The sequence below is a fragment of the Lycorma delicatula genome, chromosome 4 (genome assembly GCF_047948215.1).
Source record: "Lycorma delicatula isolate Av1 chromosome 4, ASM4794821v1, whole genome shotgun sequence".
NCBI classification, from domain to species: domain Eukaryota; kingdom Metazoa; phylum Arthropoda; class Insecta; order Hemiptera; family Fulgoridae; genus Lycorma; species Lycorma delicatula.
The window spans coordinates 155,025,762-155,047,256 of record NC_134458.1 but is presented as its reverse complement, the minus strand read 5'-3'; positions in this window follow the sequence as shown (position 1 = coordinate 155,047,256).

The window sequence follows — 21,495 nt, the reverse complement described above, 5'->3', positions numbered from 1 at the left end:
ATTAAGAGAAGTTAATTAATTTTACATTTTTACTTTAAAATATGTACAGGTCAGCAAGAAACGATGAAGCATTTTAAAAGTCTGCTTGTGATCGGTTACAAGCAGATTTCTTGTGACTAACTGGTCGGTCACAAGAAATTATGATTAAAATAAGAAAAGAACAATAAACATACAGCTAACTACTGAGTGTAAGTTTAGTTTCTGGATTATGAAAGAATGTAAGTAATATCATTTATTACTTTCCTGACATCATAGCTCTATAACTATGCTGCTGCAAGAAGAAAAATGTACGTCAGTTAAAAAATGGGGTAATGATTTTTTTTGCATTTCTTGACGTTTTGTAAATCAGGGATCCCAAAAAAAAAAGTGCGGTATAATCTTCATATTTACATATGTACGTGCGTTGGGGTGTTTGAAGTCTAATAACTTTTGACTGGATAAATCGATTTTAATGAAATTTGGTAACTGGTTAACGTTTGGGGTCAATATTTCTAGGGAAGAGATAGTTTTTTTGAGTTAATTTTTTTCAAAATTTTGTTAAAATTTCCCTACTTTATATTAAGCATGCGTACATGCTTATCTTAATATTTAAAAACAATCTATTCCAGAATTCCCCTTTTCCCAAAAATCGAAAAAAGGTTTTTTTATTTATTGAATAAGTTTTAACCGAATTTTTATGTTTTCCTAAGCACAGTGTACTCCAATTAGCCAAAAATTAAAAAAATACTTTGAGAGCGATACTGGGGGTGGGCGAACCGATCAAAGTTTAAAAATATAGATTTTTTAAAAATTTTTTTCGTGGATCTTTTTCCACTATATATGAATAAACCAGTGACAGGAAAATATAATATTTTTGTTGTCACCTATTTATTCGTAATAATTAACCTAACTAATTTTCTGGATATCCGATTAAAGTCAGGCTAAATGTATAATCATTAGAGAAAAACAATCTGATTCTAATCAATAATAACGATAAAAATAAAAATGAAAAATATATTTACTAGTAACTTTCGTAGATTAAGCTTTCAAGTAGTTTTCGTTAAAAAAAATCATCCGCTTAAATAAACAGAAGAAAAACAAACAACGGGATCACCGGAAGAAATTATTATATAAAATATACAAAATTCAAAATAAACTTTTTTTTTTAATAAAATAAGTAATCGTATTCTAATCACGAGATACATCAATAACATTCAAATAAGAATTTTCATCACGTCTATAAAAGAGAAAAAAATATTTAAAAAAACCACTCTCCAGCCTACAACCATTAAAATATATATCAATAAAATTAATCTTTCAGTAAATCGTAGTTAAATATGAACGAGTACGGCTTTTTGAACAGGAAAAAGAAGTTAAGACCTGTACGTTTAGAATATATTTTTTTTAAAAAAGGCAGAAAAGAGTTATATAACTTTCCTGGCTTTCTTGACAGATTTTTATTTCAGATACGTCATATTGTTTGTAAAATTAATGATTTAATTAATCAGTATTTAGAATAAAATTATGAAAAAAATCTAAATGTTAAGTATAAAAATTTAGGTTCGACTCCCTTGATTAAATGACGTTTATAAAAAATTAAGAATTTTAGTAATACGTTTTTGGTCCCAGTTGGCCCATTATCAACATAAATTATTTATTCAGAGTATAACTGCTATAAAAAAAAGTCAGTAAAACAATTTGGATCTCGTTTAACCCCTCCCTCGACAGTATCTCATATAATAAAACCTGAAAAATATACAAAATGTCACAAATTATTAAAAAAATTCAAAATCTTTTTTTTTATTCTTAAGTCTTCTTTTTTAAAAAAAGTTGCTGTTTCATTTACACTAATACTGTATATTAGAAGTCGATATATTATATTATATTATAGTCGATCTAGAAATTATAGTCAGAAAAAGTGATATTTTAAATATGGGTTCCATTCAGCCACCCGCTTTGTGTTTGGAACCTAAAAATCAATTATTAATTATTTACTTCTATAAGTCGGTCCGATTTGATGCAACCAAGACTTAAAAATAATTTAATTATAATTTAAAACAATTTAATTTAACCAGGGTAAAAAATTATAAATTACTAAAAAATAATTACTAAGGGTGCGTGATACTCCCTTGTCCAAGATAATAAAAAATCACGCAAAACCTTGGATATATAATTAGAAAAATATTTGAGCCAAATTTAAATATTTTTGGTAAACAGGTTTTCGAAAAATGAAAAAACTGTTTAGAAATAATGTTCAATATTTCCCCATCCCTAAATCCAACCCATTTCAAAATTTTTAATTTTAAATAACTTAAGTATTTCGTCTTAATAAAGGTCAATTTTCTACTACCACTATACAAAAAGTCAAAAGTTTAAAATGGCGAAAACTACCGTCCTCTTTTTTTAATTTTTTACAAAAATTAATACTTCTTTCTTTTTCTATTTAACCTCTGGAACCACGTAAGGTATTGCTTCTGAGGATGATATGTATAAATGTAAGTGAAGTGTAGTCATGTACAGTCTCAAGTCGAACGTTCCTGAGATGTGTGGTTAATTTAATGAACCAAAGAACACTGGTATCCACGATCTAGTATTCAAATCCGTATAAATAACTGCTTTTACTAGGACTTGAACCTTAGAACTCTCGACTTCAAAATCAGCTGATTTGCGATGACAAGTTCACTACTAGACCGACCCGGTGTTTAAAATGATATCAAGTTTAAATTTAACGCTGCTATCAATACACCATTGAAACTTATGAGCCATTTCGGAGGAATTTATGTAGAGTCAGCCCGGAGATATTAATAAATACACAAGCCAAAACACGTACGTACATACATTGGGAAATTCTATATATATATATTTTTTTTTACATTTTTTTAGAATCAGGAAAAATTGTGAAACATCGACATTTTTAAAAACGGCGATACCTAAAATTTTTGGCCAATCATTATACCTTCCCTTTCTACTACTGAAACTGCAGTAGGTTATAACTGGTAAAGTAATAAAAACTGGTACAATCAAAACGTAACCAAAAAGATTAATAAAATATACTTTTATAAAAAAAAAAAAAAAAATCAATTGAAGACTTGATTGGTCAAGCAAAATATTGTTTGATATAGTACCTTACTCTACCAAAACTAATTATTCAATTCTCTCATGATATTATTTTTATTTACGTTCCTTTCATTAATTTACAACTATTGGACCCGGCAAATGCTTCGCTGTTACTTAATTTGAGTGTTTGAATTAAATAGATTTTGTATTATATTTGACAAATTATATTACGAAAATAATAAAATCCACAATATTTATTGTATTTCGATTAAATAAATCAAAATCATTGCAATGCTGTGGGATATACGATGTTTTTGGCGATTCCATTTGGCTCATACAAACAAATCCTACACGAGAGCATGCCACGTATAATTGACCGTGAGAAAAACATGGATTTTCCAAATTCAGTCCACATACTTACAACGACTGAAGATTGTAAAAACGATTACGATTGCACGATTAATAAATAGTGAAATTTTCAGCGAAATCGGTTAAGTGGTTTTTTGAGTTATTAGGACACACACAAAACAAAGTTTGTCTTTTATTTATATACGTTCTTGTGATGATCCTGTAGCCCGTAACTGTGACATATGTAATCTATTTCGTTCATTTCGTTGCGGTGTGTTTCTTCCTCTGTTTCATTTCTTTTGTATTTTATCATTCACTTGACTCGAATTTTGTATCGACCAATATTTTGTCGTTTTGGACGCATAGTTATTTTTAAATTATAAAAGTTTTATCTTCTATATAAATATTATACTATTATTTACTGTGAAGGCATTCTGGATCTGAGCATAACTGACTCATCAATGTATCGGAAGACAATAAATATTCTCTGCTGCATTGCTTAACCAATTTTCTTCAATTAATCCTGCTACAAAAGAAGGAAGCATTCTTCCATAAGGTTGTCACTTTGTGAACACCGTATACTTTATCAAGTAAATGATTCAGATCTTTGAACTAACCCTTTACACTACAGGATTTTTAATCTGTATAAAACCATTACTGTTTCAAATGAAATACTGAATAAATAAGCAGTTTTTAATTTTTTTAATGTTTCCAGTTGTTCTTGCAACCGTTTTCCATGACAGGTGCAACTATTTTCAGCCTAGTGCAACTTTTAAAAAATGGACTGTCAAACTATAACTTGTACTGTTTAAATTATATTAATAAAGATTATACTACATTAGCCTAATAAAGTACCGTTAAGAATGATGAATAAAAAAAAAATTTAACGATTACTAACAAATAAGGAAGGTTTTTATTTAACATAAAATTAGTTACAAAATATTTTTCAGAAAAGCATAATACACACCTAGATACAAAGTCAAGCTACAACTCTTGCGTCAAAGTTATATAATGATTTTGTTCCACGATTGCCTGTAAACATTGTCACTTGTCCACACCTAAAGTTAGCGTTCAGGTACAGCATGGAAGCTGAAATTGTTCTTTTTGGAGCACGCATATGCAGTGCAATTATAACTGTTGAAAAATGGAAAAAACAAAATTCTGGTGGATGCAACGGTTATTTTCAAAATTTAACAGGGTTAATCTAAATGTTTTAGATATAATACAAAGGAGGATGGAATGGGATTTATAAACTTTACTATGATGTTCCTAAGATTTTGAAGTCTTACTTTAAATGGTTGGTGGGGAAAATAGCAAAATTACACTCGACTTAAAAGACTATTCTTATTCCAGTTAGGTTGCCTTTTTCATTGAATTATATTTTTACTGTCTTGTACGAAGTAAAGAAAGTAATGTAATCGCGAAAATTTCGGTTTTCAGATTTCATAAAAATATCCATTTTGACAATCTCTGAATCCATTTTTACTAGTTTCGGCGTGACGTCTGATCGTACGTGCGTACGTATGGGTACGTATGTCTCTCGTATAACTCAAAAACGATTAGCCGTAGAATGTTGAAATTTTGGATTTAGGACTGTTGTAACATCTAGTTGTACACCTCCCCTTTTGATTGCAATCAACTGGACCAAAAGTATTCAAAAAGGCCCGAAACCCAAAAATGTGGATTTTGAACTTTTTCTTAACTGTAGTAATAATCTCTCATTGAGAGCTTTTCGACGATATATCATACGTTGTACTTATTTTAATTTATTCCAGAGTTATAGTAAAATAAAATTTTAATTAGTGAAATATTTGGATCTTACAAGTTGAAGGCACATCGGTTCGAATCCAACTTTATTTCTTTTTTTTAACTTTTTTTTTAATCTAAACATATTGATTTATTAATAATTATTAACCTCCGATTGAAAAAAAATGAAACAAAATCAGATGTTATTAGTGAAATAACATTTTATGTACTTTTCATTTTAATTCAAAAATTTTTACAGAGATTAATAATTATTACTAAACCAATACATTTAAATTAAAAAGAAAAAAGTTAAAAAACATATGTATATGACGTCAGATTCCAATCAATGTGTGAATGTTTACGAATCCAATATGTTCTCACTTATACCACATAACTGCTTGGGCGACGTGAAACAAAATTAATATTTAAACTAATATAAAATGCTGATATGGACACCACAAAAAAATGTGATGCAATTTGGTGTCCATCAGAATACAACTTTGTAACTGTCCACTTTATTAAAGAATTGGAGGATTGTATCTCACTTATAAATGAAATAAGTTTAAATGAAGCGCAGAAAAAAATGTGTATATATAATTTAATAGGTGTACAAAGAAGTCATGTGGTGTCTCCATCAGATTTTTATCTTTCGATCATTGTTTACAAGTCTGAAACACAACCTTGAGATTTGAGATGAAGTTGATAACTTCAAAAAGTATTCCAGAAGTTTGCAAAGCTCTCATTACCATATTGAAAGGATTCTTGAAAGTAACTAAAAAAAATTACAGTAATCCCTTATTATTTCAAAACACTTGTTATTAATTATGATTAGTATGAATATTACCTAGATTAAGAATATTTACAAATTCATTTAGTTTATTTTTCAGAAAAAGCTTTCAAACAAGCATAGAGACAACAAACAAACCAAAAAAAGAACCGTTGCCAAACAAAACATAACTTATATTTATACATTTTTTAAATATAAATTAAAATTATAAACTGATACACTAAACTAGTAACTGGTTCCAAGCAAAGAATATCAACAGTTAATGAACAATAAAGATGTATTTTCAAACAAACAGTGACTCAATCACATTCTTCAATCATTTATTCAATGATAACGAATATGATGTTCGTTAACAAAATGAAGTTATTTATTAATCTATGCATATATGATCAACATTATTGGAACATAATAATGCATTATTTGTGATCAACAATAATTTTTTTCCTAGGTAATCAATCATTATCTAATCCTGTTCCCCTTGGTCATTTTTTGTAATCACATAAAATCACTTTCTTAACATCAAACAGATTATTTAGCTTTCTTCTTGGGATTATTCAGTTCTTTGGTGGTATTTGATCGTTGTGTTTCAATAAACTATACATCTCAGGAATGGTCTACCTGTGACCATATAAGACTACACTTCATTTACATTCACACATATCCTCTGAAGTAATACTTTATGGTGGTTCTGGAGGCTAAACAGAAAAAAAAGTCAATTTAAATATTTCCATAAAATACACAATAGTGTGGATGATAAAGGTTGTTCCTTTATGAAGTTTAGAGTGGCTCTTTCTATAGCATTTATTTAAGATAGTCGATGCTAAATCAAAAGTGGGACGGGTACCTGCTGGCCAAAAGAAATTTTGAATTACTTTCTATATCGGATTGTTCATCTAGTGATATTCTCTCCATTAGTTACTTTTCTTTTTTCATTATTTTCCCTTTTTCTCATTCTATGCCATTTTAGGCTTTGTGGACATAGATGAGATTCTGATAAGTCTGTGCTGAGAGTGCCAGAACCTACAAAGACAGTGAAACTTTTATGTCATTTAATGAAAAGGCTTGCAAACATGTTCTTAGGGTTCTATTCCTTCCTGATAACTACACAATCAACTCGATGATTGAAATGCAAAATGAATAACTAAATTTATACCTTTATTTGAAAACAACAATTACAATATCTGCCATAGAGATGAATTTTCATTTCCACTGCACAGAACTGCTGCTTTTGAAAAATTCTCTTGTTATGCTGGTATAAAGTATTATAATAAATTCATCTAAGTGTCAGAAAAATTGATTCCACCAACAATTCCAAAAAACATCTGGTTTTATATATATATATATATATTTTTTTTTTTTTTTTTTCTTTAAAGAATCACCAAAAGAAAGTTGTACTGGGTTTAATGTTCTGTGCTGCAACTGGTGATTTTGCAATCTATTAATGAGGCACTTGGTATTTCATCATTTATCATCTAAAATGATTGTAATTTTATATATTTTTTTTTATTCTGTTTTTTGTGTTTAATTTTATTTTTATTAAATGTATTGTATCTAAATTTTGCATGTACTTATGACATGTTGTTTATTGTCCTTTGGGATGTAAGTTGTTGTGCAACAATAGAAATCAAATAAATAAATCATAGTTATAGCATTTAATGTAATTGTACATAAAAGACAATAATCTCACAATTGCCGTAAATTAATGAACCGTGTTTTTACTTACAGCTAAAAGATGATAAGCTGTTACACTAATCATTTCATATCTATCTATTAAAACATAATAAAAACAATTAATTAATTTTTTTTGAACTCATTTTAATAATTATTTGAATCTCTAACTGGGTATGTAAATTTTTATTAGTAATTCAAAAGATAGGCTTAATATTTTGTTGGTTAATATATTATAATGTATGTAGATTCCTTAATAACATTACATTTTTTTTTCCAAAAAAAGAATTTTTTTTAAGTACTGAAATTTAATGAAGGTCTATATTACTACTTTTTTTAATATTTCTAGGTGCTTAAGATATATACATATACAACAATTGATTTATATTATGTAACAGAAAAAAAATAGTTCATTAGCATTTAATTAAACAGATCTAATCAACCTCAATTACAGATCATTGTAAAAATTTGTATACCTATTTTCAATCCTGAATTATTTATCACTACCATACCTTGATCTATTGCATTATATAACCTGTCCCCATCTGTCTATTACTATTACATATAAAGGATCGTTATAATGTATCTTTGGTAGAACCAATCCCTATGGTAAGAAACACCTTCATTCTGTTCGTGGCTGAATATCACCTATATTTCTATATTTCAGTACACTTGCTGTGCTGAATTCTTTGAAGAAGGCAATTAGGAAAACAGTCCATTTCTCACACTCCTGACACAAGATACTAGTTACTGTTTAAAGTTATTATGTTATCTTTGGGAGTAGAGTAGATCATCTCATATCAAGTTGTCCACAATTTTGTTAGGTTATAAACCCTAAAAACAACCGTATCCTAAATGAAGAGCTGACATTTATTACTTATTAGTAATGGTAAAAAAAGATTCTTTCTACTTCTAATCGCATCTGACATAACCCACTCCACCAACTTTTTCATCTGTCAAAACTACTACTTTAAACCAAAGTCCACTAGTGCAGGAGATTCCTAAGAATGATGAACATCTTGAATAATCCATATTTAACAAAGAAAAAGTAAGTGCTTGTGGAGAAAGCACATTTATAATTCATTTCAATATTGTGACAAAAAAGTTTATTAATCTACCAAATTCTATTTAATAAAATGGGTGAAGTAAATAAAACATAGCAACTTCACAGTAGAATCTAGGGTGTAGTGATAGCTTTAAGTCAAACTAAAGTGAATAAACAAACACATCTAGGTAGTTATATCAACCCTTACAAGAGTGGTATCTAGAAAAACTGAAGATACAACTACAGGTAGTTATAAATATAGTGCAGCAATAATTATCTTTATGTTGCAACTTGTTCGTCATTCCTTTTGCCTCATGTCTCTGTCAACTTCCTCTTCATGGAACTATCTTCCTCTACACCTTCTTCCAAGTACTAAAAATCATATAATCTTTAAGGTGTTGACGACACTGTGAAGCACAGCACAGCTAACTATTAGTTTTGGTACCCTTTCTAGTGATACTCACATGCAGTTACCAAGGATTAGGAATCTCTGACTGAGCTGACCAAACACTCTTTCTATTATGACTCTTTCTTTAGAATGTATGCTGTTAAATTGATGTTGAATGTCACCTTCAGATGTCTTGAAAGGTATGATCAGCCACAGAGATATACTATAGCCGCAGTCACCTAGCAAACAGGCAATGTTATCATCCCAAGAGATTATATCTTGAATATCACTCCATATTCCTGCATCGTGCACAGAACCCAACCGCTCAATGCTAGTTCTCGTAAATATTTCCTCTGCATCACATGTTGACTGAATATTAACATTGGTAAAACCCTTGTGATTAATATATTTGTCACCAAACATTAAAGATTTTTTTATTTCTATGTGGGTGCAATCTAATGCATCAACAAATGTTTGTAAATGATAGTGCATTTGCCACAGTAACTTTACATTATTCATCTGTTGTGCTGTACTGGGAAAATGATTCAGTTATGAGCTTTTTCAAGAATATGACCCATAGCACTGTTAATACTTTATACATATCTGATCAGTCTACTCCAAAATCTTCTGCCACTCCACTCTGAAATCCAGTATCAGCAGTATAACGTAAAAATATTTCCGTGTGATTTCTTGGGATTAATGCTTTTTCCCAAGTTTCATCACTATTTGGCATAAATTCTTAAGTTATAAAATCAATATTTCCAGTCTTGAAAAGCATCAGTTCATTGCATCTACCCATATCTCTTCTTTCTCTATATGTTTTTCCCTCCCGCACATGCATGAACATCACAATGTCGAAGATAACTGACTAATGTTCATCACAAAGTGCCCTACCTCAGACTCCAAAACAGTTAAGTTGTAACTATACTTAAGTAATTGTATTTTTACTTTATTCACATCAAAGTAAAGTTGAATGAGATTTTGAGTTATGAATTACCTTTCTGGAAAAACGAAGTTGTAACTATAGAGGGTAGTTGTAACTTACTTTGATTAACACCAAAGGAAGTTACAACTTCCTGCATGCTACCACTGCAGAAATATTGCAGTGGTAGCATCAACCCCTTTTTATTCATTTTACCTAATATGTTACAATTCATATTTAAAATATCTTGTTCAAGTGAGTAGGATTTTTAAATTTTGTTTACTTATTGGCCAGAGAACCACTTTTTTATTTAAAAATGTAAATTACTTGTAAATAAATGAAATTTACATAAAATACTAATATTTCATAATTTTACCTTTAATCTGACAGGCAGAATTAAACAGTTTCTTAAAGAATTCACTACTGCATCTTATATTTTATGACTTTGTTTAAAACTTTAATTTTTGCTATTATACATTATGACACATTATTTTTGGCACTATATATTATATATATTTACTATATATTTTTTAAATTTAAGTAGTACATTTTTAAATAATTCAAATTGATTCATTTTACTATTTCATTAAACAAATCATTGCACTCAAATATCACTTGTTCAATAATACTCTTCAGCATTACTAAACAAATATTAGTTTTTGTTCAGTAGTACTTTTGGTCATGGTGAGAGTGAGGATGTGAAGATGGAATTTTCTTTACATTTTGAGTTATGAGTAGTATGAAAATACCATTCACTTAAATTGTGATTTCCTCATATGCTTATCTATAGACCTATGTATAAAACTTTATGGCTGGAAAATCTCCAAAACTACAAAAACAACTGCATTAAAATTTAGATATCCACTAGTAGTAATTCTGAAATTGTGCATATGAAAGTTGGTTGAGTCATTCTTGAGTTACACTCAATTTAAGGTCAAAAAGATTTGAGCGAGGCTAATTAGAAACATGGTTTGTTATGATGCTGCAAGTTGGAACATTGACATTTCTTTATCTGTGGCAATTGTTAGCAATATTAAACCAAATTAAAAGAAAAATATTAAAACCAAAGGAAATCAGTCTTCTGCTGAAATTTTATATCTTAAAAATCTATAACAAGAAAGCAAAGAGTTCTACAAAAATAGTTAACAATGTTAACAGAAAAAGTGACACATGAAAAAAAATTAAAATTTTAATAAAATTATTTTCTGTTGCTACAATACAAATATTAATGGTATTTTTAAAAAATCACAATACAAAACAAATTAATTTAATGTACATGATGTTAATGAAATATTAACAGTATAACAAAGCTTTTGAAGAATTGATACAAAATACTTGGAAATAGAAGTAGAAATTGGAAAATGCAACTTTAAAGATATGATATTTCTCGATTACAAGCATTTATGTCTAAATTATCTGTTTTTTTTTAATGTTTATTAATAAAATCTATTACATCATGTAAAATACCACATTTTTATTAAAATAATTAACGCCAAAAAATCAGTTATAGCTTCCAAATAAAAATTTGGTTTTTTTAAAATGTTTTTTGACATCTAAATTTAGATTAATTGAAATAAAGAAGCCTGGCTATAATCTATGGGTACCTTAGTCTCTAGTTTGGTATTTTGTGTGAATCTGGGAAGGAGTGTCTATACAAAGTTAAAATCTCACAGAGTCCAAATTTAGAAGTAACTATCATATTCTGACTACTAGAAGTAAGATACCAGTAAAGGTCCAAAGCTATATCAGATAAGAGGTTAACAACACTCCAACAATAACTGTAAAAGAAGTAGGGATTGATTAAGAAGTAGAGTTGTATACTGTAAAACAAAAGAGAAAGGGTACTGGAAGGGATGATTAATCCACAAAGAGCTTGAATTTTGGATCATCTTGCCAAGGGCCATTTTTACTTTCCCAAATATTGCTGTTGCAGCAGCATAGTTTAAAATGAAAAGTATAGGGATCGGCCAAAATTCTGATTACTGGGTTTTTTGCAAATGTATGTTTAAATGATATTATATAAAAAAAAAAAATGATGTAAAATTGTGTAATTAAAACACACTTGAATTATACTCAAAATAAACAAAAAAAATTAACAAAAGATTCTGAAAAATGTATGTTAGCCAGTTTTAATTAATATTTCTGAACTGACTTCTATAAATGGAGATTGATGACAAATAAATTTTAGACAAAATTTAAAAAAGTTATGGGATTGTTTTCCCTCTTTTAAATTTTGAATTTTTTTATAGTTACAGAAAACAAGAGTTTTACTATGATGAAAGGGTCTATTAAGTTATTTAAAATTCCAAAGTTTTAGGTCCATCAGATTAACGGAAGGGGGTAGTACTCAACATCATTTCAAAACAGTTTTTGGTTCGTCTCATAAAAATTGGACAAAGGAGCAGGAAGATACAGATTAAAGGGGTCCTATATCTCAAAATTGCATAGAAACAGTAGGTAAAATTTCCATACAATTTAGTATTACAAATTATCTTCTATAATTTCAACTCATCTTATTTGTCAAAATTTTATCAATACTCATGGTATGTTTCAGTTAATGTTATTATTAATTTTTTCAAAATAAAATATTGTTTTATTTTGAATTTGTATGGTAATACAAATTCTCAACTTTGATTTCAACTCATACTAATTGCAAAGATTGGTTTATGTGCATGGTTTCATTTATTTTTCCGTTTCGTGTAATGGCCAAGGGCAATTGAACTTATAATTGAAGTTGAAACTCCACTAAGGGCAAAATACAAATTTCATATTATCTTATTTATTTTAAATCTTTTCCCCTTCTTCCATTGTGCATGTCCACTTCCAATCGCTGTGCATTTTCTGTTCCATAGGTATGTTCAGACTGTACAAGAACTAAATTCATCTCTATTCAAGAAACTTTCCTGAATTAGATTGAATTTTTGCATTTCTATTTTCATTCGTTTGATATAACCCTGCTAAGGTTTTTGCAATTCCAAATGTTATCAAATTCATTTCTTCACTCTCGTTTCATTTCTCCTCATCATATGTCCAAGAAATCTATATCTTCTTTTTCTTCAATCTGTTTCTAGTGTATTGATTTTTTGATAAAATTTCTTTATTTGACCTTATTTTATAAGTATTTGCTCTTTTTTTGATTATTTTTCTGAAGATTCTCCTTTTTATTTTTAATATTTTTTCTAAATTGGTAAAATAAAGTGTTTCTGTACTATAAAGAATGACAAGTTTAATTACGGTATTATAATGTCTAATTTTGGCATTGTAGATATTTTTTTTTTTGTTATAAGCAATTTTAGTTAAAAAGTTTTCTAATTTCACCAATTTACTTTCTAAAGAAATTTTGTTTGTTCCATAATAGATGGTTATTTCCCCTAAGTATTTAAAGATTTTGGTTGTTCTAACATTTCCAAATTTAGTATGGATTATTTTTTGTTGAAGTTTTTAATGTTTTATTTATTTTCTTATTGTTGTGTTATAGTTGTAGAAATAAGACAGTGGGACGCTAGGCCTATGTGGAATAGCACAATAAAAAAAATGCACCAATTGTTGTACCTCTTTGGTGGTGTAGAAATCAAGTACTAAAATTAGAAATTAGCCGTGGAAGTAAAAAATTTCTTTATCATCCATAAAAATCAAATGCAAACAATATATCACAGTTATAAAAACACAGTTTAAAGTTATGTCACAGTTATAAATATTTTTAAAAAAACAAAACATTCTTCAACTTTTAAGAAAAGCATAGAAAATGATTGGAATATAATTACATCTGCATATGAGGGTTAAATTTTGGTGTGGCAAACTATTGGTTCAGCAATAAATGAAATGGCTTAGGATATAATATCCTGTGTAAATTGAAAAATGTTGTGTATATGTTTGAACTCAAATTTAATAAACTTATCCTGATTAATAAAATTAAAAACCACTTTGTGGAGTTTTATTTGATCGCCTCTTATTGAATGATCAGTGTATATCCTGGCTAATATATTACATTAAGCGATTACTGATATTAATCTTGACAGTATTCTGTTAATTCTAAGAATTAAATCTTAGTGAATCCTAAGTAATAATACATCCTGGAATTGTGATCATAGAATGTAACAAGATACCAGTATATTCATTACATGAACTAGATACTCGTTGCCTATGAGCCTCAAATAAAAAAAAAAACTGACAAAATATATTATCTTTGGAAATATCATCATATGAATCAATAAAAAAAATTTACAGTTCTCCACAACATTCAAAGGTGTCTATTGACATTTGAAGATAACATTTTTAATGAATAATAATTTGTAGGCAAGCATAGATGTTTTTATGATTGTTCTATTAGCTGCAAGTCAAGGATGATGGTCAGCATCATTTAATTAATAAATTAAAAACTTATAATATATATTTATACAATTATAATTATGACATGATATACTTAGTTTGTATTGTTACCTTTCTTTTAATTGTAATACGACTTTTCTATTTTTGTGTATTAGAAGCAGTATGTATTACAAATTTGTGAAACTTGCTCTGTAGGTAAATAAACAAAAATATTTATAGCGGTTAATAGAAAATAAAAATTTCTAATATGAGAAACATCATAACATTTGTTATCATCTATCAATATTTGAATCTTTAATAAAAACAAATAACTGTTCAATAGGGAGAGAAAAAATACACCATCCTATCAATTATTAAATAAAGATTTATATAATAATAATAAAAAATAAAAATAAAAAAAAACCAGTAACAATTTAATGAATAATGCTTTGTATGTGTTTTTTTAATCTATTTTCTGTAATTTCAGAATCATTTATAACATTAAAATTAGTGTAATAAAGGCAAAAAAATATTATGTTATGTACTTTTAAATAAAAAGGTAAAATAATAAAACATAACTTAATAAATGGATGGTATTTTCCAGAAATAGGTGCTACAGTAATTTACATGTAATAGAGAGGTACTCCTATGGGAACAGTACAACTTATTACCGCAATGTCATCTAATCATGTATATGTTTATTAAATACCCCAAATATTATAAAATTTGGATTAGTCATGTAAAAATCTGACAACAAAGTTGTAGTTCTTTCCTGACATGGTTATTTATTCTTACATAATGGAAAAATAATTATACATGAAAAAAGTTACCTAAGATTTTTTTTGTGGTTGGGTTAACTTACGATGAAGTTTTGTGAAATTATCATTACATTTTTATATAAAGTTCAAAAAATCGGTATTGTTTTTATTTTTTATGCTTCCCCACCTCCAAAATCGCCTTCCAAGAAACTTTTTTCATTTTTCTACGTTTTTAAATTGAAGAAATTAAAAAAAAATTCTACTATAAAACGTACAACCAATAAAAAATTGCCTAAGATTTATTTTTCAACTTCAATAAACCCTCGTCATATTCTTCTGCCGGCAGTCCATTTAGCCACTGCTTAACAGCATTTTTAAGTTCGTCGTCACCCGCGAATCGCTGATCATTCAAAAATTCTTTCAATTTCCCATACAAATGGTAATCAGAAGGAGTTAAGTCCAGACTATATGTTGAGTGATCGTCCCACCCAAATGTTTTCAGAAATCACGTATCGGACCCTTCACATGAGGACGTGCATTATCGTGCAGCAGGACGACGCCGTCGGTCAGCCGCTCACGTCGCCGAATTTGAATGGCGCACCGTAACTTACATAGAGTTTCGCAGTAGGCTTCTGCATTTATAGACGTTCCACGTCGCGTAAAATCAATCAGCAGTATGCCAAACTGATCCCAAAAGACTGTAGCCATTAGTTTTTCGTCCAAATGGCTGTGGCTTGACCCTTGTCAGTCTGGTTGGTGATTGAGGATGACGCCATTCACTTAACTGCTATTTTCTCTCTGGTGTGTAATACGAAATCCATGCTTCATGGATAAAAATTGCCGGTAACAGTTGAATTAAGGAACTCATCACCTTTTTCTGTGTACCGCATCAAAAATTCCAAAGCAGATCCCATTCGGATTTTTTGTGACGTTCCGTTAGGACGTGCGGCAACCGACGTGCACAAACCTTTCTGAAGCCTAATTTGTCATGAACAATGCGACTGATAACAGCTCATAAAACATCAGGAAAAAGCATTCTTTTTCCTGAACTTTCTTTTTTCCGAACTGGCCATTGCCAGTTCGGAAGTCGTTGAGCGACAATCTTTTCTGATTTCATCATCGAGGCGTTTCAACAAATCCTCGGTGATTATTGAGGGCCTCCCCAAACGTTCTTCATCGTACACATTAATTCTGTTATTTCTAAACCTTTCACCCCATTTTCGGACGTTTCTTTCATTCATTACATTATCACCGTATACAGCAACCAACTGCCTATGAATTTCAGTCGGCTTGACGTTTTGATGGTTTAAAAAACGTATGAATCCACGTGTTTCACAGTCTGTGGCAACATCGATTCTCCTAATCATTTTATAATGTAATAACTAACAGCTAATCAAAGATACTACAACGCGACAAATTACAGACAACAATGCAGTGTGTACATTATTAGCTTGGCCATGAACGACACAGGTTCGCCAACCTTAAAGAGAGAAATTTTCCAGCGGTCTTTACTTTAGAAATATCCCTCGTATATATATTTCGACACCTCATCCTGACCCACGTAGGGGTTCATCCCCTACGGGACGGGAACACACCCGCCTTCTGACGATCTCAATCGCCACACCATCCCCTACGTTCCTAGCCCAGATGGGCTTCACCGGAAGTTGTCTTTTAGACCCTCTAAACTTGATGACACAACATAGTCATCAGTTTGACCTCTGTCAGGATGCCTCCGATGCAAATGCCTCTGCAGACATTTCCATCAGTGTACTTACACAACCTATTATCGCCTTCGTAAGGCCTTTTCCAACCAAGACCACCTACCTACCTTAACTTACAACCCTTAACTATCAAATTAACCGATTCGCGGAAGCACGATCCCCCGCGCGTTCCACTAATACCGAATGTTTCACGCAAAAACTCTTCCAATATCTTACTTCAATTAGACTATGCATCTAATCGTTACTTGATTGAGTCTTTAAACACCAAAATTACTATCCTGATACCAGAAAAACAAGTGTTGATCCCAACAACGACAATTTTGTCCGACAATTCAATTTACTCTTGTTTATAAGTCATCTTGATTACCTATTAAATTAATAGTTAGTAATTTAATGACCCCCCGAAATTTATTAATTTTTTTTATTAGATATTTTCATAAAATTTTAACCGGTTTAATTTAACCATATATTAAAAGAACGATGAAAATTAAAATTTAATAAAATTATTAGCATCGTTTTAAAGAAAAACAGAATAAATTGGAATACAGTTCACATAAATGCAATCCAAACTAAGAGATTAGAAGGAAAGAGAAAATGATTTAAGTATGAAAAGTAAATTATATTCAAATAATAATAACTGTACAAACTTCCAAATTATCATCGATATTCTCTCTCTCTCTCTCTCTCTCTCTCTCTCTCTCTCTCTCTCTCTCTCTCTCTCACTCACTCTCTCTCTCTCATATTAGAGTAACACAAGTTCTGACAGTGTCATCATTTTCAAGAACGTTACCACGCGTCACCCAATAGCAGAGAGAGCGATTGGCAGCTGCCCACAGGGTTAAATTAATTAACATGCAATCGACGTTTCTATTCATGAAGAACATATTAACCAGTACATCCGTATCATATTACATCAAAATTTGAATTATACATAACACATGTCAGTGTAAACTGAATTATCGTATAAAATATTATAATGATTAGTTTAACATACAATTAAAGTGACTGATCGAAATCGCTACCTTATTTATTAAATTTAATAAGAGTTAAAATTAAACTCCGTTAAAATCGAATGGGAGAGGTTGTACACTTCTGTCATTAGATTTAAACTAGTCGCGTTATGGTTTTTTCTGATGAATTTGAAGATAAAACCAAATAGCAAAATCACAAACGGATTTGAAGCCGAATTACCAAGAACTGCAAAACTCAAAATCGTGAAAATTTAATTAAAAGTACTGATAGGAAAGAGATCATATTTACTAAAATAAGCAAATAAATCCCCTGATGCACTGAAACATTGTTTACAACGTGTCGTTTCACTACAGAAAGTACGACAAAGTTTATCGCTATTAAGCGAAATGAGATATGTGTACCATTTTTATACAAAATTTTCTTTTTTAAAATGTCCACCTACAATTTGAAATTTTTTAATTTCAGGGTATATATCGCCTAACTGTGATCTAGAAAGATATGAAGATTTTACAGCAGAACTAGTGTTGTATATCAGGAGGTCAAGAAAGGCAGTGATTCTTACCGGTGACCTGAATTCAAAGTCTGCTGAACTGGAGGAATTCAGGTCTACCGGCAGAGGATACATATTAGCTAATATGTTTAGCGAGATACTCATTGGAGTTTTGAAATACCAGGGAGTGCCAACATAAATAGGTAGATGTAAGGGCTCAGCTGATGTAACTGCTGTCTCAGAACAAATTGTTCCGAGAATAACTGAGTAACGTGTTTTAGACGAAGAGTTTCATTCCAACCACAGACCAGTAGTTTTTACCGTCAGATGTAAACAACAGCGCCGCCGCAGGCCGATGGAGGGCCAACGAAGTTCAGATTAAGAGGATAGCTGTTCGTGTCACAATGGAGATGGCCAGTGCAGGGCAACTGATCCAGAAGAACTGATGGCAGTGGTAAAAAAATGTATGTCGGAGGGAAACTGCGGTTCACAGGATCCGCAGAAAAAGTGTGTACATTGGTGTACAGAGGAGAACACCTCGTAAGAAAATCGGCATGGCGGTTAAGGAGAATTATGCAACGAGCCAGACGGGGAAAAGCAAACGCAGAGGCTGAAACAGAAGAATAGCGAATGGTCCAAAAAGAGACTTGGAACGGCTATAAAGAAAGCAAAACCGATGCTTGGGAAGAACTCATTAATGAGTTAGATGACAAACCATGGAGTAAAGCCTACCAGATTGTAACAAACAAATTTGGTAGGCTACTCCCAAGCCTGTCTAGGGACCACACGCTAAGGGCTGTACTCTCCCTTTTTCCAGTGGAGGAAACAGAAAGAACTGAGATTGCTTGCACCCATGATCGGCGCTTTACAATAGATGACTTGAACAGGGCTGCTTCCAGAATCAATAATAAAAAGATCCCGGGACCTGATGGTGTTTTTGGTGCGGTGTAAGGCGGTTTAATTGAAAGATGCCCTTGCACGGCCTTGACACCATGAATTAACGGATTGCAAGTTCACCAGATGCTGAAAGGAAGCCAGATTGGTCCTCCTCCCGAAACCGGGTGCAAAAACAAGTGGGGAATTGCTTACAGATCTCTGTGTCTAATTAATACCTTAGGCAATTTGTTCGAAAAAATGGTTGCTGAGAGGCTAGGGAATGAACTAGATGCTGAAGGTGGGCTATCCCCGAATCAATATGCATTCAATAAGGGGAAGTCCACCGTAGATTCAGTAATAGATGCAATGGACTGGGTGAGAGGCAGGGCGGCGTATTTAAAAGATACAACTGAACATACCTTTTACAATTGTCATAGGTGGGATCAGAATAGACGCCTTTATGGGCTGGGGTGGCTGACACTAGATAATACCGCTGAATATATGTTAAGAGGACAAGCACAGTGGTCTCACAGTTAACCGCTGACATGCTAAAGACCAAGGAAGATAAAGCAAGAAACTGGGGTGAAGATTAATACATAAATTACAGATAAAAGACAGATTAATACAGATAAAAGAGAAAGGAGCGAGGGGAGTTGGGACAGTTCTCCGTGGAGTTGTCGTTCGTCTGGGCTTGCCTGGATGGACGGCGGCGATGAAGCGGTGGGACTCCTTACCCCTTGAGCGTAAATGACCGAGACCCGGTTACTGATTGGGGGGGGGGGGGCTTGGAACAGAAAAAATAAATAAAAATGTGAAATTAACAAACAAACCGCACAATAACATAGGAAAAATAGGATAAGTTACAAAATAAAATACTAAAAAAACACATTATAATAAATATTAAATAAGTAAATATAGATGTTCGGCTTTATGAAATAACAGGATAAAATAAAATCCTCAGATTGTTTCCTAGAATATCTCAGAAGGTAGCTCCAAATTTAAATTTCCGACGCAATGCCGCATAACACACGGTTCACAAGAATGTGGTGTATCGTTAGTTGGCAGTCGCAGCAAACACAAACGAGTCCATCGGTCTGATATTCATTAGATGTCTATATATAAGATTAGTGTGCCGTATTCGCAAACGGCAAATAATTACCTCCTCTCGACAATTATTCCGGATTGAAGAACTCCATGGCAGCACAGTATCCTTGATGTATCGGAGTTTATTATCTACTGCAGCAGTCCAGTCTCCTTGCCACCTTCCTCGAATAGTTTGTTTCACAAATGATTCTAATCCTCGCGTACGATGAACCTAACTCGATGATAATATAAATTAATCCAGGCTGATCAAAAATGTTACTTAAGTTTCACCGCCACAGATATGAAAAAACTTCAGAATAATTCAATACTGAATCGTTCTTGAAAACCATATTACACCGATTTTCAAACGATCAGTATAACGAATCTTATTAACCGAAAACAGATATTAAAACTTTTTACAATCGGAAAACAGCATATTTACACCAATCACAGTATAGAAAAGAACTGACCAATCGGAACGCAATCAATTTCAACCGATCATTTCATCTTGTAACCATTCATATCACGAAAAGTAACTGACGATTGGACAGCATCAAATTTTTATTAATCGCAATATTCTCTTTGATGACCAATCGTGAATCTCGAAATTGTTAACATGTCTTAATCGATAAAAAATCCTTCTATTTAATGATTCATAAAAACATATTCCTGAAATGTCTTTGATAACTGTACGTTTCGAGCGACCATACTATGGAATTATCTTGGCTTTTATAATATAAGATTTCCGTGAAGAAAATAAAAAACATTTAATACGGTCATAATTTACAAATTCAAAACCCATTATAATAGTTAAAACGAGTTTAATTTAACACCGCAACGGATGTAACACCATTGATTTATAACCTTTTGATAGGTACTCGTATAAGCAAGAAGAAACCTCATTTTAGTTAACGTATTGCTGGTCTGTTTGATTTTTATTATGATTTTAAACTTGTAAAAGTAAAAAAATTACTTTTAATTTTGTCGGCGTGTTGTTTGGCATTTCTTCTTTTTCTATTTATATCTCAGGAGTATACGTAAATTAGCATTTAGAAAATTCGGATTACACTGTACGAGTTCGCTTAGGAAATTTAACTTTTTTTTCGTCTCATGATCCAAAAAATCTATCGTCATTTGAACGTGAAATTATGACGTTTACCCGAGACGGACGTCTGTCGTTTATCGACTTAAGGACAAAAGAAAATCTGGGCTTGAAGAGTTTACACTCTGTCATTTATGATTTAATGAATAAGTGGAGCACGAAGCTATCAGAATCAGCTGAGACGTATTAAATTTCTGTGTAATTAACGCAATATACTTTCTCTTCTTCCGTATAAGTAAAAAACT